Source organism: Ciconia boyciana, chromosome 2 (genome assembly GCF_034638445.1).
Source record: "Ciconia boyciana chromosome 2, ASM3463844v1, whole genome shotgun sequence".
NCBI lineage: Eukaryota > Metazoa > Chordata > Aves > Ciconiiformes > Ciconiidae > Ciconia > Ciconia boyciana.
The window spans coordinates 130497214-130513566 of NC_132935.1; the positions used below are offsets into that span (position 1 = coordinate 130497214).

Below are 16353 nucleotides of genomic sequence, written 5' to 3' on the forward strand. Positions count from 1 at the left end.
TGGTAGGCCTGCTGGTGTATGTGAGAGGCAATGGTGATCAAGAAGGATCCCTGGATGTAGTTTGCCCACGGAGCACACAGCTGAAATCCCGTTTCAAGAATTCCAGCAGGCCTGATCTGCAGAGGCATCACTTACGATTTCAACACAACTCAATGAAAGCTGCAGGTGTTCACCTCCTTTGAAAGTCAAGTCCTTAAATATAGATTTGGGAACCCTATGTATCACCATACACACTTTTAAAGTGATGCATCAGAAACTGGTAAAGAGATAAACAGCTCCTCTCGGGCTCTGCTGTCAATTCAAATTCAGCTTGCATCAGTAACAGCTGGACAGCAGAATGATAGCCTCATTTAAATGACTTCTCACAGAGGCAATGATATAATAGGCATTAATTAGATTCTCTTGTGGGGATAGACAAAAAGACTAAAAGCCTGGAGAGAGCATTATCTCTTACAATTAGCTGAAAAGAGTATAGGGAGTAAGCTATAGGGATGGCCTAAGGACAACCTTAACTCAGCCAAAATTCCTCCTGGGTTATCTGCGGAGCACGTGTTGTGTGATGCCCAAGTGCTTCATTCTAACCTCACCGACCGCTTGTCAGCACGTGGCAGCCCCCAGCATGGTCCTCGATCCAAACATTCAGGTACTTAATACCAGGACAACTAGAAGGGAATAGTTTCTGTGAGAGCCAGAGGGATTGCAAAATGCTAGTATACATGAATGCAAATCCATATGTGCTCTCCCTCACATGCTTAAAGGAAAACCTGTAAGCAAACTTTTTGCAGGTGTTTTGTTCCCTTTCTTTCCTAAGGAAAACAATTGCTTTCAAAAGTCATATTTATCAGACAAATATGTCTCTGCACTTCTGTTCATGAGGAAAAGGCATGGCTGGTTTTGCTTCCTTCTTTTCCTTCCCCTTCTATTTCTTTCTTCAAAAAAGAAAAGACAAACTGTTGTCTTTGTTATTCCTCTAAAAAAAAAAAAAATTATTTACCAGTTACGGCAAGCTCAGGCTGTTGATCCTTCAGTGTCTCCCTGGTATTAAAAAAGTGTTCGCAGGCCAAAGCTGAAGCAATAGTTTCCACAAGAAGAGGTAAAATTAGATTGTCTTGCTGTTATCCTCTTAGCATATCGAGAATAACATTTTAAATCTAACATTAACTTGTGAGAATAATAATTAGATACGCCACCAGGATACAAGAAGTTATCCTTACATTTTACTTCTGTAGTAACTCTCATTGTAAGTAATACAGCCTAGGATAACAACAACTTCACCTGCAGCAAGCAGGTGCCCTTCCAGAAGAACACTACTACTAAATACTGTTAAAGCATTCCTCACACCCTTCAACAGCATGACGCCTACAGCTAAAATAGAGTGAGCATCACAGGGCTGTACTCAGGGTTAGGGTTGGGTTTTTTTTTTATTAGATGTGTACATGTTTTTTCCCCCCAGTGGATCTGCTGCAAGGCATGATAGTGTCATTGCCTGTATGGGATCCAGCAGACAGAAACATCCAAGCACGTATCAGCATCTGGATGGGGCTTGGCTGAATGTTAGAAGTCTGCAGTAGGTAGGTCCAGGGACTCCCTCCTTTTTTGGCAGTAACAGCATACTGTTACTTTACCATGCATGCTAACATCTTCTCATTATTAACTTCTTAAAAAATGCAAAAGACAAAAATTAAAGCAAAAAAAAATAAATGGAATATTAAGGGGAATATGCCAGGTAGTAGTGACAATACATCAATACAAACTCTCTACGGTATTTACTGTCCTTCCAAAAACCACAAAAGGTCAGGTAATGTACAAAGAAGCATTTATTAACCACTTCTGCCAGCTAGGACTGAGTGAGCACAGAGTGCATCGCAGTGCTCCCGACCCTTCCACTTTTGAGTGGAAAAACAAAGAAAACCACCTTCAAAACTGCTAAACGCTGAGTGCAGCTCTATGACAATGTGGTTTTTGATTCAAATTCTTTCCCCCCACACCCATCTCCCCTCTTAAAAAAGAAAATTCAGAGAGCAGATAAGAGCAAAACCTTCCACCCCCAAAGAAATTACCTTGTATCTAGGAAGAAAAGCAGCAAACAAAAACTCACATGCATGCCTCACAAGACATGCGAGTGTCTACATTTGCCCATTTTTTTCCTTAAGCTGATCAAAAAAAGTTTGCAGAAGGGTGCAACAGACATTCAAAAGGCATGAAACAACTGTCAGAGAGTCCTTATATTAAGGATCAAGTTGAAAGGATATTCCTTCCAGCAGCATATTTCAGTTTGGAGCCATCTCTTGATCAGAAACAAATGCTCCCCATAGAATCTGCTTCTTTGAGATTCTAAAAATAAATTGATCTATAAGTGACTGTACTGTAACACAGTGAGTCAGATCAAGGAGTAAGAGCCATTTTTAGGTTATGAAGTAAACCTTACCCTGAACTAAAGGCTATCTCTGTAGACAGAATAGAGAAGTTTTCTCAGCGTAATAATCTGGGGACATGGAGGAGAGGGAGGAAGGACAGAGAAATCCTTAAGTGTGGGAGGAAAACCAGCACCTCTGAGCAATGTCTTGCTCTTCTGTCATGAAAATGCAGCAATGGTAGAAAAAGATAACAATAATGATAAGTAAGAATAATAACTAATAAATCAAAAGTTATTTAAATTTAGTTAGAGCTGAAGATACAGCAATAAACAGAAGCGATGCTGTGGCAGGAGTTGCAACATAACAAGCACAGAGGTGCATGTATGAGGCAGGAGACACAGAGGGGGCAATCTCTCCAATTTTGACACCAGCCTACGGCTCCTCATCATCCTTTACTTTATTTCTTGGCTTCTAGACTGTGAAAGATTTCCCTCTCCTGTCTTGAATAATCCCTGTTCAATATGGGCAGTAATGTGCGTAAGCAGGATTTCAAGCACACGAAGAGGTCAGCAGAAGATGTATAACCCAGTTCATGCTTGCAGAACCTCACAACTTTTTATACCTTTCCTGTGGCAATCATTCCGATACAAGGAGCAGAAATCAGGCATTTCCATTTTTACCACTTACACAGGCAATACCAGTATTAAGAGGCAACAGTTCTTCAGCTTTATTAGGTTAATAAATGGAAACCAAATCTTGTGACACCTGAGAAGTCATTTCTGTTATCAAGGCACGTCTTGTTTCTACAACAAATCAAAACTGTATCTTTGTTTATCATGATATAGTATTTATTACTGTTATAGGAGACATCATAGTACCCCTGATAATTACCAGAAAAGAGTGATTATTGCATGTGGCTACTCTGTGACTCTTGATTAAAAGGTGCTAGCTCATTCAGGTTCAGTTTGCAGAATCGTGTGTACTTTCAGAATCCAAACCAGCCCATTAACTCCACAAAGATATTTTTCAGATCACATGACACAAATATCTGCAGTTTGTTCACAGCAGACTGTTGCACAGTATTTAATATATTACTATCTTAAAAATAATATACCTTGATGTGTTCAGTTACAAGAAAAAATATATTTTCTCAATAAATAAGGGTATTGGAAACTTCATGCAACATAGACAATTGTTCATATATATGACCCGTAGGCTTAAATCCAGAGTGTTTTTCAAAGACTATAAACTGGAATATTATTGTCTGCAGTTGAAGAGCTATATACAAGTATTTAGAAAACCACAAGGGGGGACCAAAAGAGAGAGAGAAAACAAAAGCTAGCTTAAAACACCAACTTAGTGCAAGGTCAGATACCTTCCTCTCAAGTGCAATTCTCAAATCAGGCAGTGATTTTACTGCATGTTAAGTATTTACAACCTAAAAGAAGTTTGCCATAAGAATCACCTCTGTCAGACAGGCCAGCAGGATTTTGGTTAAATATAGTTTGAATGCTGCCAAGTGTTTGCAGGATAAATCAGCATCTTTCTGTGCTGTTGTCAGCATAAATTAAGCATAAACTTAAGTGTAATTATACAATGAGAAGTGTTTAATGCTTCATTGTGAATTAAAGCAACAGGTGCCTACCATATTTACACCAACAATTATTAAAACTTCTAAGTTCTACATAAAGGGACCTAAAAACTGTGGCAACCTGTAAAATTTAATAAAGAATTGTTCTCAGAACACAAAGTGTTCTATAGGCCAGATTTTCATATATATTTATGTACCTTTTATGAAGCCAAAATGGTGTAAATGGGACATTAATATAACAGAAATTCCATCCCATAGGTGAATTCTAAAATTCTGTACAGAAGTCACCAATCACGATTAAATGCTACACTTCTTTGAACAGAGTTTTTGTGAGAAATACTTTTATTATATCAGGTGCAGACTGCCCTTCCTTGGTACATTTATTGATGCATACTCTATTTATTACAGACTTATTTTTGCAAGAGAATTTTTAATTTAACTTTTGAAGTATGATGTTAAAAAGAAAATCTTACTTTTTGTTGTTACAGCTGTGATGTCCAACAGCCATCCAGAACGCAATTAACATTAGTTCACTTGCACAGACCAGAGTGATTAAAAAAACCACCAGCTTTCTTGATCTAACTTGTTGAGAGCAGATACGAGATATGACTCTGGTAGCTGGCATTAAGATTTTGTTCATATCTGACACCCAACACAGGCCAGATAAGTCCAGCAGTTTGGCTGATTTCCTTGTATGACACCAAAGCAGAAGAAGGGTTTGGATAATAGTTTATTGGCTTCGCTGACAGGAACAATGAGGCCATCCAGAATTCTCTCCACATCCTCAAGTTAAAGCATGTGTGAAGTTTTAATGCTTATTTTACTTAAGAAAAGGCTCTTTGAGCACTGGGTAGTGCCAATAAAAGAATACTAGAACTAAAAAGCATTTGCTAAGGAACAATTTCTCAGCACCTCTGATCTACAGATGACATGGATATGGTGATGTCCTGCCAACAACAAACAAGGGGCTCCCTCAGTACTTTCTGTCCTGATAAAACCCCTTGAGCTCAAGTGGGTTTTGGATGTCATCTCCAAGTCACACTAATGGAGACATCCCACAGCTCGCACAATGCGATGCTCCTCCATGCAAAGGCTGGGCCCCCTCAGCTCCCACATTGCAACCGATTCCCACATTGTTTCCTAAAAACCATCCCACATGCTCCTGTCACCTAACTGCTCACCCAGACCCCGCAGCTCCCCTAGACTCCTGTGTTCGGAAAGGCCATGTGCACCCCTCTGGTGCACATAAGATAAATGGGTCAGACCTGCCATGGTGACAGAACAGGATGACACCTCCAACACGGAACTATCAGCAGCATCGACTTGTCTAAGGACAGTACACCATCTAAGTGCTACAAGCGTTAAGTGTGACAAGCTCCACTTGAGTAGTGGCCATTTTCTGACCTAGCATAGCAAAAAACACAGAGCTGGTAATAGATATGTCCCATGGAAGAAAACGCGATGTTGACAGGCTTCTGAGAGTAAAATTGCAGGAAAGTCTGTGTGAATGTTTTGTATGTCTTCTATTCAAGACAGGCTGCAAGTATTCTCTCTCTTTTTTTCTACAAATGTATTGTATTTTGTACATTGTTTCCCATAAGTAGTAATTTCCATTTACTTCAAAGGATTCTCCACAGCTTGCAATTCAATCATACAGGTATATATACAGAAACGAGGGGAAAAGATAAATGCCTAATTCTCATTTTTAGCTGGGACAGTTTCACTCTGTCAAGGGCAGCATGTAGCTCTCGTTGACTGGTTGTAGGAGTTGAAGCAACCACTAAAATGTGTGAATGTTGTTGTAACGCTTAGGATGTCATAGGCCAGCTAGAATCATACCAAGTCAAATACTAGGTTTTATTGCCCAGTACGTTAAAAGCCATAATCTCCCACAAACACTTACACAGTTTGGCACAGAAACAGAATTAACAACAAAGTAGAGGCTGCTTTCTTCTGGCATCCAGTGTCAATTTACCTAAAAATACACCCTGTGCACCTACGTACAACTAGGCGGGTGGTGGGAATTAATGGGATCAAGGGTTTTCTCATGTCTACATCCATGGGATGTCTCTGTTGTACGAGCATACTGATTTTATACATCTATTCCAATTGTTTCTTCTCTCCAGAGGATAAAGTAAAGGCTTGGAAACATATCTCCATACTATGGCCAGCTGCTTCAATAATTCACATCCATGAATCCTTTGTAAAACGTCTGTCTGATTTTCAGCGAGAGATACTTTCGTGGATATGAAGAAAATGGATACGCAAACACAATGGGAAAGACATAGGTAGACTGTAACCCAAGATTTGAATGTAGCATTCATTGCTCCCACATCCTTTCCTCTTCACACACGCTCTCCCAGGAAAACATGCATAACTTCAAATGCAAAGTTTATAATTTGGCTTGGCCTCTAGGATCCAGAACACTCTTGATCTTGAGCTCAGTCAGAAGCCAGTTGTGGGCCATCATAAAATTACTACCCACCCAAGGAGAAATGTGACTGCACATACAATAAAATTAAAAAATACAATTGCTCCACTCAAAAAATCCATCTTCCTAATATGTCTGCCCAGCTGTCACACAACAAAACTTTTTAAAAGATTCATTTTTCTGAGACTGTCTACATTATCCAAGCTCTTAAACAGATTTCTCTCTCACTGAATCAGATTCTAATCTGATATGCAGATATCTCTTTCCTATTAATGGGTAGATGCACTTCTTCAAACCCATATAGGAAGGTTAGCAGTACAAAAGGTTAACGCTTTACATACACCAAGATAAACGCATGGATCCCTCCTAGGGCAAAGAGCCAGAGTTCAAAACCAGATTATACTGTTTACCCTTTAATAACCCTGTGAGGACAGTGCTAGTGATAAAAGAAAGCATTAACTGTACCTAACACTGACCAGCAGAAGAAACAGCACTAAAGCTGGACCAGATAGCCACAGGGTGATAACCCACAAGTCAAGAGTGTCCCGAAAGGGTGCAGGGCCAGGATAATGTCTTTTAAGCTCCTCAGGCACAGCCGAAAAGTCTTCACTAGGGAAAAGTACGTGGTAAGCAGCATCATGACCACCGCCAGAGACCACTGGCAACTGGCAGTGCTGGAACCCTGCAGAGCCCTCCCAGGCTTAGATGGGAAGAAAATAGTTAAAAAGATACCTTTTACACGTCCATCCTGAACTGCGCTAACAGGGTCTTTAGGTGTCGGCTATCTGGATTTTGGCAAAACCTGTCCTGCTTTCCCTCTGTGATTTGTGAAATAAGGGTTACAACTCGGCACAGGCAATGAGCAGAACACCATGGAGAATAAAACTCTGAAGAGAGAAACAATCAGTTAATGCTAAATACTTCTCAAAAAGTCTGCACAGAAGCCGAGCGTGCAGAGAGCTTTATGACTGCAGCATGTCTTTGCTCAGTATTCACAAATATGGGGAAGTAATCATTATTTATAAAAATCCCATAAAAGGTATCCATTTTTTTTACTCCATAAATGAGTAATGGCTCGATCATTTAGCACCCATGAGTCATAAGTTTTCTCTTGTAAATAGGATAAGATCAAATCCCATGGCAACATGTTCAGTCATATTTAAGTCTTAATTGTATATTTTTCTCCCTTCTTCCTCTGCCTTCCACCTTCAGAGCATTCTCTGCCCTATACTATTCTCTAATTTACAAGGACTCAGTCTCATCTACAATACATCAAAACACAGACCTCGATTTTTTAAGCAAGGACATTAGGGAAAAAAAACAAAACCCACATCAAAACCATTTTACTGGAGTCCACTCATTCAAAATGCTCACTGTCCTGCTGAATTTTTATGCAATAATGTTCCCCATCGTCACAGATAATGGGAACACTGACATTTCAGATCTGTTTGGTGGGACTTTTTGTTGTTGCTGTTATTTCCCACCCCACCCCTGACCAAGGGAAAAGGAGAATTGCCTGTAGGCTTTAATCATGATGCAGTACACACAGGCTGCTAGTGAGATACTCTGGGTCTGGAAGGTAATTAAAAAAAAAATCTTGAGAGAAAACATTTTGGATTTCATTGCTCCCTTGCTATGTCTATGCTTTGGGGAAGAACAACCAACAGCCGCATTTTTCAATGCCATTTGAGCAGGGTTGAACACACAAATCCCATTATTGTTAATGGGATTTGTGCACATAATTCTGAATACTTTGAACACTCTCCCGTGAAGTTTCTCCCAACCCCTCAAGAAGCAGGAACAATTCTACGTTATTTAAACATAATCTCACTGACAGGTAATTTTGTGACACAAAATTTATTGCTGGCTTGTCCTTTGAGGGCATGTTTCACCATTAATGTTTCCTTTTAAAAACTCCAGCATACATTAAATGCTCATACCAAGCTTCCTGGTGTTTTCCTTGGAAAATCTTGCTTTCTGTGGTATTTCGCATTATCCAAATCCCTCTTTACTTCCCCCTCCTCCTCTTCGAATACTCAGGACACCCTTGAAAATGAAATATTTGATCTCCAAAGACCCTACTGGTCAAATATTCTTTTAAATAAACCCTTTACAGTATTCACCTATTACCTCAGACATTCATGTGGCATAAATTTTAAATAAACGTCTACCAGCTTGCAATTGATCAAGTGAGCTAGAGGCCATGAATTTAACATGACTATTCCTGCAGGCTGCCTCTTACAACCTACCATTTGCCACTAGACTTCAATGCGGTCATTAACAGAGCGGGCCACAGGCTCACGGTCCTACAGGCTAAAAGGCTATCTCAGATATCAAGATACTCTGCTTTGGCTTTCGGCCCTTCTGTAACACAAGTGGCTTTAGCTCATCTGCATTTATGTCGGTGAGTCATTTGGAGATCTCAGACATACCTTTGAGATGGTGAATTGCTGAAACAGGTCATGCTATCAATTAACATGAAAAACAAAGTAATTTCCTACATGCAAACAGGCGATGGGACTGGAAGGAGGAAATTAAAAACTCCATTATGTCACATGGCCGAGCAAGGCTGGAGCACAGCTATTGCACACATCACAGTCATAACACATTAGGAACGCACAAGCTAGGACTTGATCACGGAGGTTTAACGTACTTCATCATTACCTTAGAGGGAAGGCTCTCAAGTTCTAATAAGAAAAGTATCTGATGAGATGAATAGTTAAGAATAGGACCTACGTAGCTAACTTAAAATACTTGGGGTGTTCTCGTGGCCGCGGTGCTGGGAAGGGTTTCAACGAATAAGGCTTGCGCTGTCACTCTGCCAAGGATGTCCAGCGTTACTCTGAGAAGAAATAACTGAAATCAGCAAATGGTGCTGGCATGATACTGTACATACAGTCTCTCCAAGAGTCCTCCTTCTGTTGTTTCCAAGGCTTTACGCCACTGCAATTCCTAATGAGAGGTTTGCTTAATTGCTATTGGCACTTTCAATTTAAAAAATATAAATTTTGCATAAAGGATTATTATTAATAGTATTAAGAAATTGCCCTGGGGCACAAGCCATTCATTGGGTCAACACCGTGTCATCAATTGACAAAAAAATGGTGAGGTGACTTAAGTGTACAGTGGCACAGGGAAGGACTTGACTTCACCTGCAGAGAGGACAGCTCAACAAACAATACAGAAAACAGGGATTTCTCCTAGATCTTCTCCCAGGAAAGAGCAGAAAACAGTACTCCCTTCAGTAGAGCATAGTTAGAAGAAAATAGTCCCATTTTCTAGAGTACAAGCCAGACCCTCATCAGTTTGAACGCCTCATTTCCCCGTTGCCAGCCACTCCTAAAAAACGGATCTGGCAAGTCCTGCCCATGTGGTTCTTCCAGCTCTTGCCCCCACTGGCGTGCATTGCTTCTCTGCAAGACTTGGAGGAAAACTCCGGTGTAATCCTACCTCGATGTCTCTGCTCCTGCTGCCCGGAGACCACTGGACAGTGGAGAATATAGTCCTCAGCAAAGTATGATACAGGCTGAAAAAGCAGCAACTAATGCAGGAGAAGAAAGAGTTTTACAGGTTTGCTGCTGGGACTCACATTGCTGCTGATGGCTTGAGGAAGAGCTGCAGCTTCTGACTCTCAGAAATGCTGGTACAAGCTTTGTAAGATAAATCTCACACTGGGCATCAGAGCTAGATAAAGTTGATCTTACTAGATCGAATTCAAGCAAAAATCTTCCACTAACATAAATGCAAACAAGGCTAAGTCCACAATTTATTAGAAAGACGTAACACTGAATAAACAAGTAAAATACAATATATTTCATGACAAGGTGTTTTCTCCCTTGTGGGAAAAATTATTTCCAGATTCAAATACATCACAGTAATGTACGTTTCTGCAGTAAATACCGTCTGAGGATCTTAACTGCAGCCTGCTGGCAAACCTGCTTTCCAGAAATCATTGCCTTTCCCATTTAAAGGGAGTCCTAAAAGGCTGACTCCAGAAAATCACACAGTATTTCCATTCTGTATCATCTTGATCATCTCCATCATCACCACAAAGCTATTAGTGCGTGCACACACACATGCAAAAGCACACCAACACACACACACACATGCATAGGAATAACTAGGGCAATGGAAAATACGTTCCATCTTTGCTCACTTATTCCATATACAGGCTGATTTCTAAACCACAGAGGAGCAAATGTTCTATAAAGCCCTCTTATCCTACAACTAAATACCCTGGCTAACGAAGAGTTAGCAGCACAGCCATCACTATCAAAAGCACTAACTTTTAGATTAGTAGCAGTTGGCGACTCAGTCATCCATTTTTCATTTTAAGGAAACCTTTTTAAGACTGCACTCTTATTTTCAGGAGGACTATAAATGCACTTCTCATGTTTTTATTTTATTTATTCTGCCCTGGGGATTTGGGTCCCTCTTTGCAAGCAATAAATTTTTCTTTAAATCTTTTCAGTAATAATATATTTTAAAACAAATTAGACAAGGGGAGCAAAAACGCAGGTCTCCTCTCCAAGCGTTTTGGCAAAGCATCACTGCTACATGGTGTTTGTAATCAACTTGCGGTCACTAAGCAGACTGCTAATGACCTCTGCAAAAATGGAAAGCCACATGTGTCAAAACACGGCTTTCACCCCTCTGCTCTGCGCCACCCCCACCTTCCACGCATGGCCACCTTCCCCTCACCACCATATAAATTAGTAAGGAGGAAGGCAAGACGGAAAGACAGACAGACAGACAGAAAGAGACGCTATGGCAGCTTTTAAAATTGTTGCTGTAAAGGATTTATCTGAAGGTCTGAAGGGACAGCACTCAGTACTTGACAGAATGAGTTACAGAGGTTAGTGGGGGAAGGAGGAGGAGGAGGAGGAGAAGGAGAAGGAGGAGGAGGGAAAGCAGCCTGGGAGGAGAAAACCTCCAAAGTCTCGTGTCTAAAATGCTCTTGGAAAATTTCCAGTTACCAGTTCAGAACAATGTTGACATTTAGACTTCTTCTAATCAGCGTTGTCCGTCACCCAGGGCAGAGATTCCTGCTGTATGACGGAGCTCTTCTGCAACTGGCAGTGGCGTCCCCCCGCCGGTCTGCTCCTCTCTGCCCACGGCCACCACCCACCGGCACCCAACCCGGCACCCCTGTCCCACCCCACAAGTCCGAAGTCCCCAACAGTAGGCTGGGGCACACAGCGGCTGCGGGCTGGGGCTGATGGGTACGGTAGGGTACGGTGCAACAGGAACAGCTGCCTGCGGGAGACTAAACCTCCACTGATGCTCTGCAGTCGGGCTCCTGACAGAGGGCAGGGCAAGTGGAGAAAAGTCTCATTTTAAGACAGGTTCTGTTTAAAGAAATTCAGTAGACACTGTAAACTGCAATATCTCATATGGCAACCAAGCCCTTAAAGATAGTTAAATTCAGGTACTGGATTTTAATTTGAACAAAGTGAAACCTGCAATTTTACTTGTTTACCAGTTCTGGCTTTGAGCAGAGAAAAAAGGGGAAAAAAAAAAAAAGATCACAGAATGGCAGGAAAGAAAGCATTTAATTGCTATTAATAACTGTTCCCATTATTTACAAATCAATTCAACACTCTTAGACCTCTGACGAATTCAGTGTCATTCCCTGTGCAGATGAGAGGAGCACAGCACGAGGCTGAGCTACATCATGTTTCGTCCATCATCACAGAACAAAAAAAACCAGCTTGGCACAAGCTAGACCTAAGCTGCTGTCAGCTCAGAAACATCAGGACTGAAAAGGTCAGAGAGCACTATGGAGCTGGCACCGATAGAGCGAAATAAGGTATGCTGCACAGTGATAGCCTGCCTTAGCTATCACAAAAGCAAGGACAGTAGAGAGGGAGGAAAGCGCTGCTGGCACAAGGCAACGTGCTCTGCAGCAGCTGGCTGTCAGCGTGGACACTTAGGTACCAATCCCACTGACATGTCAGAGGGAGTTCCCTTGCAACAGGAGGCAGAAGATTTTGCTTTCTTTGTCTTTACTGCAGATACCCTGCTTAAGGACGGTAGTTAAGGAGCTGACTGATTTAAATTCAGTTCTCTAGCCGCAGTGATTTCAACTGCATTAAGTTTGTTCATGTGGAAGTAGATGTGACTACAAGAACATCAAATTAGGTAAATGCAGGATTAGGGTTATGGCTCAGTAGACGTAAGTAAATTCCTTTTCATAAGTTATTTAGAAATATAATCAATTAATTTCCAGTGAAATTAAAAATCTAAAGCATCGTCTCAAGAATATCCTTCAATGCAATGTTTTGAAAGACCTCAGGCAGTGAGACTACTCACAAGTAAATTTGTACATCTTAAGTTCTTGCAAAAGAGTAGGATATAGCTCTGAGGCAGTAAGTTATTTCAGCTTGGGCTTCACTGCAAGCAGGTAAGTAGTGCTGCAAAGTCAGCAGAACCTGTGAAGTTTGCACATCCCAACGTATTTACAGTGTCCTGGCGGGATGTCCTGAAATTGAAAACAGCCGGTTTCAGCTGCATCGGACCTGGACATGGACCTAGCTCTGCAAAAGTCTGGAGAGAAAAAGCCCCTGTGAAACATAAATTTGCTACAGCCTCAAAAATAGTTTTGACTTAAATCTTACACCGTTTTACACTTGCTCCCCTTTTTCTGTCAAGTTTCAGCCCATGACAAAATTCTTTTGAATCCAAGCTTCTGACAAGCAAGACACAAACCAAAACCAATGTGTCCAGTTAGAGATTTCAAGGCAAAACGGCGGGCATGGTTAAGGTTAGAGAAACGGTGTTAAATGGGCAGTGGCGGTGAACAGGGGAGAATGAAGTGCTGTACTGGCTTCGTCCCAATCTTCAGACAGAGGTCCTGATGCTACAATAAACACCACAAAAGCCAGTCCTCGACTTGGGCTTTGGGGAAGGGAAAGAGTTGGTCTGAAGTATGATTTGAGAGGAAGAAGTCAGCTGTGGCAAACTCCGTTGCAGTTCAAAAGTAATTCTTTAGGGGAACCTTGGTTCTTTAAAATACATTTTTATTTTGCTCCCAAATCTGCCAGCATTTATCAAAGTCACCATTTAATAAATTTTCCAGAATTCATCTTCCATTTTCCAAAATGTAAACCAATAAGTTAGCTTCATTCTGCACAGGATAACATGGTTTAATTCCCATATTTTTGTCTCTTCTAACTTTCAGACTTATCAACCTTTTAAGAAGCAACAAGAACAAAACAAAGGAAAAAAGCTAGAGAGGAAGGGCAGACATGAATAGAGAAGAAAAGCAGGGGAGGATCAGGGAAATCTGTCTAGGGCAAGATGAAGAAATATAAGAAAATATCTATGCCCCTATGTCAGAACTGATAAACAATTCTCTCGACCAGTGACATAGCCCAGAAAATCGTGTCTTGTGCTATTTTGTGTTTCACAGAGCACATTCTGAAGAAAAGACCAGAAAGAGACCAGTTTAAAAAAAATATTGTGGTAATTCTGCTAAACCAAGCTGCCAAAGAAAAATTCATTTTTTCAGCACAAAATGTTCTTTCTAGGTGCACTGCCTTTTAAAATGCAGATGCCAGTGCTCAGCTCTCACAAAAATGGATAGTCTTGGTAAATTTGATTATGGCAACTTGCTCCACAAAAAAGGATGTAGTGTGTAACAGAGAAGTCTTAGCTATGCTGAAACCAATAAAAGTTTTGCTAGCTTCACTGGGACTAAGAACCAGCTGAAGAAGTTGACTTCCAAATCATTTCTTCAATAAAACACTGAGATATTTATTAGAGCTACATTAGCTATTCTCCAAACTCTCCACACAAGTTTTAACACATACGTTCATTACAAAAGCAGTATTAATTTATGTCCCAACCAAATTTTTTGTACTTTCTTAGTGCATTACTATGTGAATGCCACACACATGGGACTTTGCTTTTCAAGACTTTTCCAAAGCTGAGAGGTGGAAGCCTTTTACCATGTGTTCGCTAGCAGGCTGTTCCTCCCTCCCTCCCTCCCACCCATCCCCGAAGGCGTGATGACTCTCCCACTCAATTCCCCTCCAGCCAAGGGCGGTTGGACACGGGTCCCTCAGCAGCCTGCCAGTGCCAGCATCTCAGCCAGACCGCATCCATCCCTGCCCAAAGGGGCAGGCCGTGCTCAGCTGCAGCACTCCAGCCATCCCTTCGCCAGGGCAAGGATTATTTACCAGCTTTTTTTTTTTTTCTTTTTCTTTGAAAGAGCACATATTAAAGCAGGGTCACCATCTTTTCCATTCTGTCATCTCCTGTGGGTGGAAAGCTCCTTAACTGGGGTAGGCAACAGCAACAACATAAAGCAAGCACCCAATTTCAATGCGATCTACCTTTCATGCCGACGCGGACAGCAAACGGGCTTCCAGGAGCGTGCCAAAGACTTTGACAGCAGCTAACATAATTTACACTTCCCCCTCTCCGCAACTGCAGTTTACCACTGTTAAATACAAAGAAAATATATACAGATCCTGCACTTATAGAAATAACAGGAGTTAAGAGGTACCAGCATTCGTAACACAAGCAAAAGTCTCCATTATTTTCTTCATGTGTAAGTAATTGCTGGTGAAAACTGACATCCAGGCAGCGGCCCTTCGCCCAGGCATAATTCACTTAGTGGAGACAGCTGCCACCACCGGGAAAGTGAACCCAGAAACTTCACTGGAAGGTCCACACCAAAACCGTAGAGTGGCATCGTGAAATCTCAGAGTTAGGTCAAACCATTCAATATATTTTTATATATCATTCATCTATAATAGTTGATTTGGTTCTGCCACTTGTGAAAAGCTACACAAGTAGAGCTGGAAAGTAACCACGGCAGCGAGAGAGATGTTGAGAAAAGAGGTAACTGAGTACTGCCAAGATGATAAGAGACCCTTTCTGGCCTTCCATTATTATCTCTTCAGTTCGAATGTTAGCAGTATTACCGTGAGCCTCACCGTGTCTTTCTTTTCTTCAAATACTGGCTCTGGAAGACTTTAATGCTCCATTTAAAAAGAAAACTTACATTACTAGTCCTCATGGACACAGAGAAAACCTTGAAAGCATGACTTGAAAGCATGTCTCAACATACCCCACAGGATGAAAAAACAGATGTCAAACAAAAGGAACACCTACTTTATTACTGATTTTATTAATGTTTGTGCCTTACTCTTGATTAGAGCCAGAAAGATTAAAAACAAGCAAACATTTGTTGCTTTTCTTAGAGGATTGTTGGGTCATGTTTTGAAGATTTTCCTGCAATTGTAAGGATTTGAAATGTCTTGAAAATTGGAGATAAACATCTCCTAAAGGTGCAGAAATGTGGAAGCTGGGGCTTCACTAAATGAACCCCAAATTGCAAGATGTGCGAGGAAATCACTCGTGGGCAATGCTGTGACAAGGAGTACCCTGGTTTGGGCACCCAGCTCTGGTGTCTTTTTAGAGCCCCTACAGTCTCAATTTTTTTTTTTTTTTTTGAGATCTTGCATATGAAAATTTAATAGCTATTCTAATATTGTTCCCTTTATTGGCAATATTGGGAACAGAATAGGCTTACTTCAAAAGAAGAAAATACATGTTTTGTAGAGCAGTTTGTGGCAGTTATTTTCTTTCTGAAAATAACGACATGAGTGAAAGTTTCTAAAGTCTGTTTTATGCTTGCATGGCTATATAAACAAACGGCTCTTCTCAGTGTCCATATAAAGCAGACAGAATAGGGGCAGTGAGGCCAGATACAGGCACAGAGCATTTAAATGACCTGGCCACACAACCAGCCGTTCAAGTAGCCAACAGCAAAGCAGTAGTGCAGTATTGCAGCCTGCATTTATAAGCCCTGCATCCGTTCTGCCATGGCTCCTTCTAAGCATAAGCTCTTCTCATACGCTCATGCTGGTTTACTATTTCTGTACCGTACAGAAATAGACAATGGAGCACATTCAATCCTATTGTTTTTTTCTGCGGGCTGACTTTGGCTGATTTTGTTGCACTAT

The 16353-nt window shown here is 41.1% G+C and overlaps 1 protein-coding gene and 1 long non-coding RNA gene across 11 annotated transcripts in view; both read right to left on the bottom strand.

The window, feature by feature from the left end:
- LOC140648285 (uncharacterized) overlaps window positions 1–14818 on the bottom strand; it is a 39774-nt gene extending 24956 nt beyond the window's left edge. The window contains exons 1-2 of the long non-coding RNA XR_012041162.1: window positions 14716–14818; window positions 9116–9221 (exon numbers count right to left, since the gene is read on the bottom strand). This is a non-coding gene — a long non-coding RNA (uncharacterized lncRNA). The remainder of the gene's footprint in view (window positions 1–9115; window positions 9222–14715) is intronic.
- Window positions 1–16353, bottom strand: part of CREB5 (cAMP responsive element binding protein 5) — a 262926-nt gene that overhangs the window by 141380 nt on the left and 105193 nt on the right. The window lies entirely within an intron of this gene.